We start from the raw sequence: 13,623 nt of genomic DNA, 5'->3' as shown, positions 1-13,623 counted from the left end.
CACTATATGGTAGTGAGAGCTAAAGATAATATGTGTAGAGAGTATGATTACTTTGTGTTTGAGAGCTTTGTTTTTCTTTGTATGCTTGTGTATAATTTTTGTACTAGAGAATGAAGCATTAGTCTTGTATTTATATAGCAAAGCAAAGTATGAAGGAAGTGCCGAGAGTTTCTTGGAGAAGTGCTGGCAGCTTTGTCTTTGTGAGACTTGGTCTTGGCTTGACTTGGTCTTAGTTCAGAATAGTACTGACAAGCTGTAAGTTATGATATTTTGACTATTTCAACAAAGACTTATTCTTGGCAAAGTAATTCTAGAGGAGTAACTCTGGGACGAGTAACTCTGGGACAGTACTTCTGGAGAGTAACTCTGGGACAGTACTTCTGGGACGAGTAACTCTGGGACAGTACTTCTGGAGAGTAACTCTGGGACAGTACTTCTGGGACGAGTAACTCTGGGACAGTACTTCTGGAGAGTAACTCTGGGACAGTACTTCTGGAGAGTAACTCTGGGGCCATAATTCTGGAGAGTAACTCTGAGGCCATATTTCTGGAGAGTAACTCTGGGACCATAATTCTGAGAGTTACTTATTGAACTTCTGAGAATCCATATGTTCTTAAAGCTTTGTTCTTTGTTAGTACAGTCTTGAATCATCATCTTAACTCTTTGTTTGATAAAGACCATGAATTGTTTAGATGATAAATTGATGAAATCACTTTGGAGCTTCTTAGATAAAATAGTTTGTAATATTCAAAACATTAATAGAATATGTTTCAACAAAACCGCCCAAACCGCACCGCGAACACCCTTATAAATAGCCGTGTCCGTGTTCTATGTTTTTATATTAGCGGAGTTCTCGTGTCTGTGAATACAAGATTACACTCAAAGATGTTTTTGATTTATGGCAAACTCAAATGAGCATTCAAACAACAAGGAGGAATTTGATCACTCATGAAAGCACAAGGTGATCCACTATGCATATAAGTCGACTCAACACAAGCTGGACATGAAAAATGCAGAAAATCAGCAGTTAGGTCGACCTACTGTCAACCTAGGTCGACCTAAAATGAAGGAAAATCCATATACCTCTGCTAGGTCGACTCACAGACCATTTAGGTCGACTCAAAATGAAGAAATCTTCACATCAGTCTGCTAGGTCGACCTACATGGCAACTAGGTCGACCTAATCTGTGAAAATGTCCCCAGAATGCATCAGAAGAGGATTCTGGTCAACCTACTCCTTCAACAGGTCGACCTAACTGGGAGAAAAATTCTGCAAGCTCTGTTAGGTCGACCTAAGCACTACAAGTGGTCGACCTAACTGATCAAGAAAGTTCAAAAATCAGTTTTTCTTGGTTCTAACTGCTATGCAATCATATATATTGTGCAAGGGTAATTATTCAAGCAACACCAACGACTGAAAGATACACAAACGCTTCTCATCTTCGTTCTTCATCATCTCCAACACAATTACACATAATCATTCTTGCGTTGCGGGTTAGTGATGAGTTCGATAACGTCCATGGAACGGAATTGAAGATTCCTAGTGGGTGAAGGTTTGTGGGGTTTGTTGGTGAATAAAATCTGCGGGTTTTGTCCTCCACGACGGGTGGTTCTTGGGGGTTTTTATCAAGAGGCGTTCATTGAGGATTCGGCTGAGTGTAACGATTGAGGAACGGGGAGTTCAAGGAATCAAGACACTGCAGAAGGGAATCAAAGTGAAGCTCTTGGATAACCTTGATCTGGCTCAAGATTAAGGGGGAAGAAGATTCAAAGGATCGACATAATTGGTTTATCGTTTATCGCTTTGTTATCTTCTTTGTATATACTACTTTCAACATTAATGAAAGATTACCCAATTTCAATTTGGAATTGGGGGCAGACGTAGTCGTAGCGAGGACGATCGACGAACTGCCTAAACAAATATCGTGTTCTTGTCGCTTTTACTTTCTCTCTTACTTTCTGTTCATAATTGGTTATAAGTGCAAAATTGATCAACGATTCAAGTGTTAAAATTGTGAATTAAAGTTCTGCACAAACATCACAATTCACCACAACTTGAATCACTATCAATTTGAACCTATCACCAAGTGTTTGTGTTTTTGCTTAATCCAATCTTACTGCATTGCAAATCAAAGTTGTCAATCTAGAAGTTAATTGGATTTCAGTTGTTAAACGTATTGGTTAGCTATCATATTACTTCACCATTAATTCCACTTACTCTTTGGTTTTGAAACACATACGACCTTTGCAATAGCGGTCCAGAATAGACGCAAGTCGATTCAGAATCGCTTTCGCTCGAGTCTGTAGAAAAATCTGTAAAAACTTAGTGAGATCTATTCACCCCCCCTCTAGATCTATAGGCCAGCGTCTAACAAGTGGCATCAAGAGCTCTGGTTTATTCCGTGCTACGTGAAACACTTATTGGAAAGATGGCTTCTGGACCTAAAGGGGCTCATAATAAAGCTCCAGTTTTCAACGGAGAAAACTACGGCTATTGGAAGGATTGTATGTGTGTCCATATCAATGCAATTGATAGGAACATCTGGACAGCTATTGTCAATGGTCCATTTCAGATCACTATGACAAATGCAGCTGGTGCAGTTGTTCCAAAACCAGAAGATACTTGGAATGCTGAAGATGAAAAGAAATATGCATACGATTGGAAAGCGAGAAACATTCTAATCTCAGCTCTAGGAGTTGATGAATACTATCGCGTTTCCCATTGTAGATCAGCTAAAGCTATGTGGGACACATTGCAAGTTGCCCACGAGGGAACGGATGATGTCAAACTAGCTAGGATCAATACGTTAACTCAAGAGTTCGAACTTTTCCACATGGAAGATGGTGAAACCATCGAAAGCATGCAGAAAAGATTCGTTCACCTGAAAAATCGATTAAATTCTCTTGATAGACCTGTTTCCAATGCAGTTGCTACTAACAAAATCTTAAGGTGTTTGAACAGGGAATGGCAGCCCAAAGTTACAGCAATTAAGGAAGCAAATGATCTCAACACTTTAGACATTACCACTCTCTTTGGTAAACTAGAGGAACATGAACAGCATCTTAAATGCCTTGACATGCATGAGAAGAGGACAAAGAAAGAAAAGAACATGGAGAAAGAGGTAGAGAAGAAGTCAATAGCTCTAAAAGCTTCGAGCTCCAAGACCTCAAAACGAGAGCCAAAGGATAGTGACACAAGTGATGACGAAGACTCCGATGATGAGGAAATGGGACTGTTTGTGCGAAGATACAACAAATATCTAAAGAAAAATGGAGCAAAACATTCCGAAAAAGGATTGATCAACTATAGAAAGCAATCAAACATGTTCAAACAAGATGACGACAACAAAGGAAAGATCAAAGGTCTTTGCTTCAATTGTGGGAAAGCCGGTCACTACAAACCGGATTGTCCATACCTTAAGAAAGAAAAGGAGAAGAACCAAAGCAAAGGTCATAACAAATCTAAAAGAGCTTACATAGCATGGGAAAGTGATTCATCTAGTGAAAGCTCGTCAAGCGATGAAGAAGAATCAGCAAACCTATGTCTCATGGCTCATCAAAACAAGAAAAAGAAAGCTGTAAGTCATCTTAAACCTGAACTCGTAGATAAGGTATCTCATTCTCAACTAAAACTTGCTTTTGAAGAATTACATAGAGATACAATTAAAGCTTTCAAACTTTTGGCCTCAAATAAGAAAATATTTTCATACCTTGAATCAAAAGTTGAGAAAACCGAAAGGGATATGGAAGCTTTAAAACAATCTATGCTAGACATTCAAAAGGACAAAGTTGAATTAGATCCTACATCATGGTTTGGTTGTGAGACATGTCACATTTGGCAAAAAGAAGTAAGAGATCTAAAAGCCAAGTTAGACAAGGCTCTACAACCAAAAGTGACTTTTGCGGTTGATCCAAACAAGTTCAAAAGATCGTATACTCCTTTATATAGTAAATACACTTTTGTACCAAAAGTATCAACTAGCAAAACTCCATATTCTCATCATATTACCTGTCATTATTGTTGCAAAAAGGGACATACCATTGAAAAATGCAAATTTAGGAGAATTTTAGTTCCTAAAGGAGTATTTCAATGGTTGCCTAAGTGCAACAAATTGTGTACTCACTACCAAGGACCCAATGAAAATTGGGGACCTCCCTCTTTAAATTAATCTTGCAGGAAAAGTGTCTTGACATTGCCGAAAGGTTGTGGTTCCTTGATAGCGGATGTTCAAGACAGATGACTGGAGACCTATCTCTTTTCGTTGAGTTTCAAGCAAAGAAAAAGGGGTATGTCACCTATGGAGATAACAATCGGGGAGCCATACTTGGTAAAGGAAGTGTAGGTAACCCTTCTACCACTACTATAACTGATGTGCTGCTAGTAGAAGGTCTTAAACATAATCTTTTAAGTATAAGTCAATTGTGCGACAAAGATTTTAAAGTAATGTTTACAAATTCTGGATGCACAATTGAACATACTAAGAAAAGAGACATTATGTTTAAGGGCTTAAGAGTAAACAACATTTACATGCTAAACTTGGATGAGGTATCTAAGTCTAGTACCAAATGTCTAGTTGCTCTAGGCGATGACTCATGGCTTTGGCATAGACGTCTCGCCCACATAAATTTTGACTTACTAAATAAAGTTGTCTCAAAAGATTTAGTAATCGGCTTACCCAAAATGAAGTTTTCAAAAGATCATCTATGTGATGCTTGTCAAAAGGGAAAGCAAACAAAAATCTCTTTTAAATCAAAGAACGTGGTTTCAACATCACGCCCTCTTGAGCTACTTCACATGGATCTCTTTGGCCCTTCAAGGACTAAAAGCATAGGTGGAAATACCTATGGTTTTGTCATTGTCGATGATTACTCGAGATTTTGTTGGACAATCTTTTTACCTAGTAAGGATCAAACTTTTCCAGCCTTTACACAATTTGCAAGATTATGTCAAAACAAAATGAACAACAAAATAGTTGCAATTCGAAGTGATCACGGTGGAGAATTTGAAAACATTTCTTTTGAAAAATACTGTGATAAACATGGAATTGAGCATAACTTTTCAGCTCCTAGAACACCTCAACAAAACGGAGTAGTTGAACGTAAAAATCGTGTTCTAGAGGAGCTGGCAAGAACAATGCTGAATGAGGGTAATCTACCAAAGTATTTCTGGGCTGACGCAATTAGTACAGCATGTTATGTTTTGAATAGGATAACAATACGTCCTATACTGAACAAAACTCCCTATGAATTACTAAAGGGTAGAAAACCAAATGTATCTCATCTCCATGTATTCGGTTGCAAGTGTTTTGTTTTGAACAATGGTAAGGATAATCTTGGCAAATTCGATGCTAAAGCTGATGAGGGCATATTCCTTGGTTACTCACAATCTAGCAAAGCATATCGAATATATAATAAGAGATTACTTATAGTAGAAGAGTCAGTACACGTTTCTTTTGATGAATCTTATGCAAAATATGTCGAGAAAGGTCTTTCATTTAATGGTGCAGGCCCATCCACTGAAGACATTGTCAAGGATAAGGAAGATGAGGATGAGAGTACTGTAAAGAAAGATGCTGAGAGAGAGAAAGATGAGTCTCACAATGAAAATGAAAAAGAAAGCATCTCAAACAATGAAGAACTTCCCAAGGCCTGGACAAACGTGAAAGACCATCCAATTGACAATATAATAGGAGACATCTCAAGGGGCGTTACAACACGCTCAAAGATAAGTAACTTCTGCCATCATTTTGCTTTTGTTTCACAAGTTGAGCCGAAAAACGCTAAGGACGCATTACTTGATGAGCATTGGCTAATGGCCATGCAAGAAGAATTAAACCAATTTAAACGGAATGATGTTTGGGACTTAGTCCCTCATCCGGGAGATCATCAAGTAATAGGCACTAGATGGGTTTTTCGTAACAAACTTGATGAAAACGGTGTTATTACTAGAAACAAAGCTAGATTAGTTGCTCAAGGTTACAATCAAGAGGAAGGTATTGATTATGAAGAGACATACGCTCCTGTAGCACGTCTCGAAGCTATTCGCCTTTTACTTGCTTATGCTTGTTCTAAAGACTTCAAACTATTCCAAATGGATGTTAAGAGTGCCTTTCTAAATGGCTATATAAATGAAGAAGTCTATGTTGCTCAGCCACCCGGCTTTGAGAATTACATGCATCCAACTCATGTTTATAAGCTGAAACGTGCTCTATACGGTCTTAAACAAGCCCCTCGGGCTTGGTACGAACGTTTGAGCAAATTTCTCCTTAGTCAAGGGTACTCTAGGGGTAAAGTTGATACTACTCTCTTTATTAAAAGAAAAGATAAGGATATTCTCTTAGTCCAAATTTATGTAGATGATATTATATTTGGGTCCACTAATGCAAAACTTGTCAAAGACTTTTCTAAGCTTATGCAGAGTGAATTTGAGATGAGTCTCATGGGTGAGCTAAATTTCTTCCTTGGCCTACAAATCAAGCAACTCAGTCATGGAACGTTTGTGAATCAAACTAAATATTGTACGGAGCTGCTCAAAAGATTTGGAATGAGTGAAGCAAAGGAAATTGACACACCTATGGCAACAAATACAAATCTAGACAAAGATGAGAAAGGTAAAGAGGTTGACGTGAAATTATACCGAGGTATGATAGGTTCACTATTGTATCTTACTGCTTCAAGACCAGACATTATGTTTAGTGTGTGTATGTGTGCAAGATATCAATCTTGTCCAAAAGAATCTCACTTGAAAGCTGTCAAAAGAATTCTGCGATACTTACGTGGAACTACTACATATGGCCTATGGTATCCAAAAGGAAATGAGTGTCATTTGGTAGGATTCTCCGATTCAGATTTTGCTGGCTGCAAATCCGATAGAAAAAGCACTAGTGGAACGTGTCATCTATTCTCAAACTCATTAATAAGTTGGCATAGTAAGAAACAAGTATCGGTTGCATTATCCACTGCTGAGGCAGAATATGTAGCTGCTGGAAGCTGCTGTGCACAAATATTATGGCTCAAGCAACAACTTCTTGACTTTGGCATTAAGCTTGATCACATACCTATCATGTGCGACAACACAAGCGCCATAAACTTGAGTAAAAATCCTGTCTTACACTCACGTACCAAACATATTGAAATAAGGCATCACTTTCTACGAGATCATGTAGAGAAAGGAGACGTTACTTTTGAACATGTAGAAAGCAAGAAGCAACTAGCTGACATCTTCACCAAACCGCTAGCAACGGAGCAATATTTCAACATTCGTAGGGAATTAGGGATACTCGATATCTCTAATTTGGGCTAATTACGTTTGTTTTCTCTTAATATTATTTCTTTACTTTATGTATATATCTATTTGTCTTGCTAACAATTTTTTTAGCATAAAGGTAGCTCATCATCAAGCCAGGCGTCATATTGAAAAAGCGGTAACGCAATTGGTGTTCACTTCCAAAAATATTATTGATACTATAATATGCTATCAATTAACATGCTTATAGTGACCTCATGCATAAAAACTGCTCCTGCTCACATATGTGTCTCATTCTACCATTAACTACCTTTTACCTACTATACTATACATGCTAGCATTATTATCTATGGTTCTCTTGTTACTCTTCTATTCTCCTGTTTTCTCTTTTTGATGTTGACAAAGGGGGAGATAGATGCTGAGCGTACGGGGGAGCTTTGTTGAGAGATTGCCTTGGTGAGAGATAGATGCCGGATGTACGGGGGAGCCTTTTGAGTCCTTGTCACTTACTACCAAAGCTTTTGAGTATTGGTTTGCCATCATCAAAAAGGGGGAGTTTGTGAATACAAGATTACACTCAAAGATGTTTTTGATTTATGGCAAACTCAAATGAGCATTCAAACAACAAGGAGGAATTTGATCACTCATGAAAGCACAAGGTGATCCACTATGCATATAAGTCGACTCAACACAAGCTGGACATGAAAAATGCAGAAAATCAGCAGTTAGGTCGACCTACTGTCAACCTAGGTCGACCTAAAATGAAGGAAAATCCATATACCTCTGCTAGGTCGACTCACAGACCATTTAGGTCGACTCAAAATGAAGAAATCTTCACATCAGTCTGCTAGGTCGACCTACATGGCAACTAGGTCGACCTAATCTGTGAAAATGTCCCCAGAATGCATCAGAAGAGGATTCTGGTCGACCTACTCCTTCAACAGGTCGACCTAACTGGGAGAAAAATTCTGCAAGCTCTGTTAGGTCGACCTAAGCACTACAAGTGGTCGACCTAACTGATCAAGAAAGTTCAAAAATCAGTTTTTCTTGGTTCTAACTGCTATGCAATCATATATATTGTGCAAGGGTAATTATTCAAGCAACACCAACGACTGAAAGATACACAAACGCTTCTCATCTTCGTTCTTCATCATCTCCAACACAATTACACATAATCATTCTTGCGTTGCGGGTTAGTGATGAGTTCGATAACGTCCATGGAACGGAATTGAAGATTCCTAGTGGGTGAAGGTTTGCGGGGTTTGTTGGTGAATAAAATCTGCGGGTTTTGTCCTCCACGACGGGTGGTTCTTGGGGGTTTTTATCAAGAGGCGTTCATTGAGGATTCGGCTGAGTGTAACGATTGAGGAACGGGGAGTTCAAGGAATCAAGACACTGCAGAAGGGAATCAAAGTGAAGCTCTTGGATAACCTTGATCTGGCTCAAGATTAAGGGGGAAGAAGATTCAAAGGATCGACATAATTGGTTTATCGTTTATCGCTTTGTTATCTTCTTTGTATATACTACTTTCAACATTAATGAAAGATTACCCAATTTCAATTTGGAATTGGGGGCAGACGTAGTCGTAGCGAGGACGATCGACGAACTGCCTAAACAAATATCGTGTTCTTGTCGCTTTTACTTTCTCTCTTACTTTCTGTTCATAATTGGTTATAAGTGCAAAATTGATCAACGATTCAAGTGTTAAAATTGTGAATTAAAGTTCTGCACAAACATCACAATTCACCACAACTTGAATCACTATCAATTTGAACCTATCACCAAGTGTTTGTGTTTTTGCTTAATCCAATCTTACTGCATTGCAAATCAAAGTTGTCAATCTAGAAGTTAATTGGATTTCAGTTGTTAAACGTATTGGTTAGCTATCATATTACTTCACCATTAATTCCACTTACTCTTTGGTTTTGAAACACATACGACCTTTGCAATAGCGGTCCAGAATAGACGCAAGTCGATTCAGAATCGCTTTCGCTCGAGTCTGTAGAAAAATCTGTAAAAACTTAGTGAGATCTATTCACCCCCCCTCTAGATCTATAGGCCAGCGTCTAACAGTGTCCGTATCCGTGTCGTGTCAGTGTCCGAGTCCGACTTCATATTTTGATATTTTATAATAGTGAAAATAGGGTAATAGGTTGCCTAAAGTATGGCTAAAAGTCGCTTATTTGCACTTGGGTCTCCCGAATTAGTTTTCATGGTCCGTTCTCGTAACATGCGTGGGTGATGATGTTTCTAAGAAGTAACTTTCCCTTTCAATTTCCTCCAAACTCGCAAACAAAATCTTATAGTACTATCTGTAATGGTAGTTGTAAATCTAAGTTTTAACCTAAGATTATCTCAAGTTTGTACTATTCTCAACTTGACAACTCTGCAATACACGACTTATTCATGATGGTTACATCAGCCTGGAAATCTTAAACATATATATGGGGATTCCTTCCAGCTTTATTTATTTAAGTTTTGAATGTATTCTTACATGCCATAATAAAAACTAATTTGTTTATATATTCACAATCATTCAAAGAAAATACAACGTGTATGAGCCTTTATATAGATTGTAATAAAACTAAAAATAATATCCAGTTTATCTTAGATAGCAAGCTAATCCTAAGATCACTCTATCTATATAGGGGAACTAACAGCCATGAGAGATGGATTTTCTTTGTGCAAACGATCAAAAATCATGTTCATGACTTTGGAGCCTTTCAACAACTTGACTCATGGTGGGTCTTACATCTTTCTCTTCTTCAACACAATCCAAAGCCACCATTGCCAAAGTCTCCAAATTAACTATGTCATAATTTGATCCCAATGAAGGGTCAACTATTTGTTCAACCCAACATCTAACTTCTGAAACTGAATTTCTTTTCTCTCTCACCCATGTTACTAACCTCTCATTATGTGACACTATTCCATTTTCTGGGATTTGGATACATGTAGTTGGACTCTTTCCAGTAATCATCTCCAACACCACAACTCCATAGCTATAAACATCCACCTTTGATGTGATAGGCAAGTTGAAAACCCATTCAGGTGCCATGTAACCTCTTGTTCCTCTCATCCTTGAAATACTTGAGTTATCAACATTGTTTCTTTGTAATAGCTTAGACAATCCAAAATCCGATAATTTGGGTTGGTAATCAGAATCAATAAGAATGTTTTGTGGCTTTATATCACAATGCAAAATCCACTCTAAACATTCTTCATGCAAATAAGCAAGAGCCTTTGCAGTTCCTAGAGCAATGTTAAACCTCTTGCCCCAATCAAGTGTCTTTGATGAGAGATTTTCAGCTAAAGAGCCATTTTTCATGTACTCATAAACCAACAACCTATGCTTTCCCTCTGCACAATAACCCAACATGCTAATTAAGTTCATGTGATTAAGCCTTCCAATGATACTAACTTCAGCTAGAAATTCACTCTCTCCTTGATTTGCTTCATGTAACCACTTTATCGCAACAGCTCTATTATCGGATAAAACACCCTTATACACAGTTCCTCCAGCACCCTTTCCAATCTCTTCTCTAAAACCTTTTGTAGCTTGCTTCAATTCCCTATAACTGAAATTCCTAAACCCTATTGCTGCTGCAAGAACATACCCATGACTATCTACACTAGAATGCTTCCTATTCTTAAATAAGAAGCACCCTACCATAAAGAAACATAATCCCTCAATCACCCCTAAGCCAGTAGCAAACCAAAGCATAAACTTCACTGATCCATTTTCTTTGCCTTCAACATATGATCTTCTTAGTTGTTTTACTCCATTATTTTTCGAACAAACTAGGCTATCGTTTTTTATAACTTTCTCACCGAGATAAACATGTCTTCTTTTTGGCAGTCGCAAGTATATTGATCCTAGGAAATCTGGTGTACTGTACCCATTTTGTAACTGTGTCTTTGGATAGCAATAATACGTGCCCTTGTCCACCACCATACGGTACTGGAAGGCTATGCATTGGCACATTCTCAAGCAGAAATGCTTACATTGTTTATAGGTGTAATTCGCTTGGAAGTGATAATCGTATCCATAAAACTGAACATGTGATAAGCTTGGAAGCGAGTCTCGGACTTTGTTTTGTTGTTGCATGAAAGTTGGAAGCTTGGTTTGCACCCTTGAGACCAATCTTGATTATCGACCCTACTATAACCAGGAATACACAAACACATTCTACCAATTTTTGGATTGTTAATGCAAAAGCTATTAGGTCCACAGATTCCATGTATTTTGATAGGTTCTTGATGGAATTGCCCTGAGATTGACCACTTCTCTTGTGCATGTTTTCGGCTATAAGCACGAACGTTACCATCAAAATCAAGAGTCAATCTTCGTTGAAGCACTGTCCCATAATCACTTGTCATCAAAGTAAAATCATCGGAAGAACTGAAGTTCCCCAAAACATCTAGTTTAGCAACCCTGCTATTGTTATACGAGGATCTACCAGCATCCCAACTCACGAGCCAAGGATATGGCCAATAAACACTTGAAAATATCGGGCCATCATAGAGCAGACGGAGAAGATTGTCGTTGTCGAAAAAGAGCTTGTAGAAGCCAGAGGAATATTTGTTGTTGCTTTTGGAGGAAACAAGGCTCATGTACCTTGTGAAATTTTGATCAGGAAGGAGAGTATCTGTTGGGAAATCAAAGCTTTGCCACAAAATGAAATCATTTTTGCTATACTCTCTGAGAACGAGATTTCCCGTGTCGGACAAAAACAACTCAAGTGGTTTGGATGAGCTAGTGTTTGTGGACCAAACATTGGAAAGACCTGCATCGGTTAATACGAGGTTGCCGGTTTTAAGAAGGGATAGTGTCGAGCGTTTTCCGTTAACTGGTTGATCACGATTTGCCATCCAAACAACAGTAGCATTGTTGAGATTTTTACACTTTTGGGTGAACCATATGGCGAAGGCATAAGCATTTTCTCCAATGGGGTAGAAGCCTGCTGTGAATGTGCCTTTGGGTGAGACTATAATATCGTGTTGGGATTTTTCCACATAGAGGGAGAATGAAGATGAGTGTTGAAAATGGAAGAAGAAGATGAGAAGAAAAGCTAACAAGACTTGTGAAGAGGCCATTTGCATTAAGCTACGTTGTTGATGTATTGTTTTGTTTTTGTCATTGTATAAATACAACAAGTATTGGCGACTTTAGTCCGTATTGACCCAACTATATTACATGTATACTTCCTGCAGGTTAATTACACCACCGGTCCTTTTGTTTATTCGTAAAGCTCACGTTCATCGGTCAACTTTCCCTACCAACTTTCCCTACCGTATTGGAACCGATGTGAAATTTATATGCCGTGTAGTAGTGAATCGTATAATGAAACCTCTACTTTCCAAGAATTTTCTATTTGCTATTTATTGGACTCGGGCAATTCTTTTCGGATTTGCATTCTCTCCAACACTTTCTCATATGTTTTCATTCAGCATTAATATTAACTCTTTGTTGTTTTTTTATACTCTTAATTTTTCTTTATGAATTAATCAACCATTAAATTAGAAAAAGAGATAAAAAAAAAAAAAACATGACAAATCATTGTTCCCTTCTTATCATCGCCATATCAATTTAAAGCAAGCCCGCAAATTAGTAACAGAATTAGAATAGAGTTAAGACAACCACTGCGAGAATTACACAATTTTTAATCTCATCCGAATTGTTTAATAAGACATTTTAATCTCATCAAAATTGTTAAATAAGACATTTACATTTTTTTCTTCAAATACAACTTTCAAATATTCATTCTCATCCTCGCTGGATGGTGAGGATGGTCACTAGAAGCAACAATCGAGTAACAGAGATACTCGTCGTTGTGGAGGAATTGCATTGCCAGTACGAGACGTTACAAAACAGTGTTCGCGATATTCACAACCATCGCCTACAGGAAATAATAAGAAGAACTTGTGGATGGATCAATAACCTTTGAAATGGCTGAGATTTGGGATGACCAGGTACCTGGCCATTTTCAAACCACCTTCTTTGACATCGTTTAATGGCAAAAATTACCCTCAAAAGCACATCATCGCCATCAACACCATTATGATCATTTTTGGCGCGACTAATTTTCTCAAATGCAAACAGGTAGCGAGAATGTTGAAGGAGGCAACCCTCTGTTGGTATATGAGCCTCACTAGGCTCTCCATAAACAGCAACCAGAATCTGATGAAGAATTATAACACTACACTTCAGAAAAAATGTGTGTCCGTGTTCGTGTGTGTTGGTATCAGACACTTGCACCGACACTTTTGAAAAAAGGTGTGCCGTGTTCGTGTCGGTATCAAACACTTGCACCAACACTTATAATTACATGTAATTTATTCTTTTTTTTCAAATTATTCACGATTTTGTCATGTCA

The 13,623-nt window shown here is 38.1% G+C and overlaps 1 pseudogene; it reads right to left on the bottom strand.

Moving 5' to 3' along the window:
• Positions 1–9,759: 9,759 nt before the first annotated feature.
• On the bottom strand, positions 9,760–12,343 carry LOC131656266 (putative receptor protein kinase ZmPK1; annotated as a pseudogene).
• Positions 12,344–13,623: the final 1,280 nt, after the last annotated feature.

This window comes from Vicia villosa, linkage group LG3 (genome assembly GCF_029867415.1).
Source record: "Vicia villosa cultivar HV-30 ecotype Madison, WI linkage group LG3, Vvil1.0, whole genome shotgun sequence".
In the NCBI taxonomy this organism is placed as follows: Eukaryota; Viridiplantae; Streptophyta; class Magnoliopsida; order Fabales; family Fabaceae; genus Vicia; species Vicia villosa.
The sequence above is the reverse complement of the archived record's forward strand: the minus strand, read 5'-3'. Positions and strand labels throughout refer to the sequence as shown.